The following is a 1,262-nucleotide window of genomic DNA, read 5'->3' on the forward strand; positions in this document are numbered from 1 at the left end:
CACCCATCTTCTTTGTCACTCACACTGGGAGCTGGAGGCTGGAGCTGTTCCTATTCAGCCATCTCGGGTGCCCCCAATTCATCCACTTTCTACTGACCATCCACCCACCTAGCAACGTAACAGGAGTTTTAAAAGCAGAAGAATCAGGCCAGGTGTACTGGCACAAGCCTGTAATCCCAACACTTTGGGAACCTGAGGCGGGAGGATCACTTGAGCCCAGGAGTTTGTGACCAGCCTGAGCAACATAGTAAGACCCCCATCTCTACAAAAAATATGAAAAATTACCCAGGTTTTATGGGCGCACCTGTAGTCCCAGCTACTCGAGAGACTGAGGTGGGAGGATCACTAGAGCCCGGGAAGTTGAGGCCACTGTGAGTCGTGATCACACCACTGCACTCCAGCCTGGGTGACAGTGAGACCATATCTCAAAAAATAAATAAATAAGATAGAAGAATCAGAGCCTATTGATTCACCATCGCAAGCAGTGAAAGCTGGCAGGGTAAGCTACAGATTCATGGTCACAAAGGCACCCAGAGTGAATGCCTAACCCAACCAACAGAAGGTTTTGGGCAGCAATGTTTTATTCTAGGCCTTGCCACACATGGCGGCTACGGCTAATAATGAGCATTCTGCTGTAATAATCCGTACAGATAACTACTAACACTTATTAAGCACTTACTGTACATCAAGGCACTGGGCTAAGCACTTCACATACATTAAATCCCAAAGAGCTGGGTACTATCATTATAAGCATTTTCCAGAAAAGAAATTATAATGCAGAAATGTCATAAGGCTCGTAATTGTAGTGCCACACTCATACATGGGGCTCAGCCCGTCTTATTTTCTAGGAGTCAAGCTCTCCCAGTCCATCCTGGGACAAGTCACAGACCTAATAGCAAGGAGCAGAGCTAGGATTGGAGCCCAGGCTGTCTGATGAGATGCAGGCATTTTTCCACTAAGAATTTCCACCTTCTGTGACCAGCCTAGCAGCAAAGTGGGCCCAGCCTCCAAGGAACACATTTCACAAATGCAATGAATGGCTGATTGCTGTTAAAGGCACGGTTAGGAGATGCAGGAAGGAGCTGACAGGGAGGATGACTCGGAAGTTTCTAGATTAGGAAACTGGGTAGATGTGGTGCTGTTACCCAAGATGGGGAATGCTAGAGAAGAGGGGTTCTGTGGAGAAGAACATAATGAGTTCAGTATTGGACATTTTAAGTATGGGGAATTGCTATTTATTCACTTTTTGAACACAGAGTGCA

This window comes from Rhinopithecus bieti, unplaced genomic scaffold, assembly GCF_001698545.2.
Source record: "Rhinopithecus bieti isolate Rb0 unplaced genomic scaffold, ASM169854v2 scaffold_6902, whole genome shotgun sequence".
NCBI classification, from domain to species: domain Eukaryota; kingdom Metazoa; phylum Chordata; class Mammalia; order Primates; family Cercopithecidae; genus Rhinopithecus; species Rhinopithecus bieti.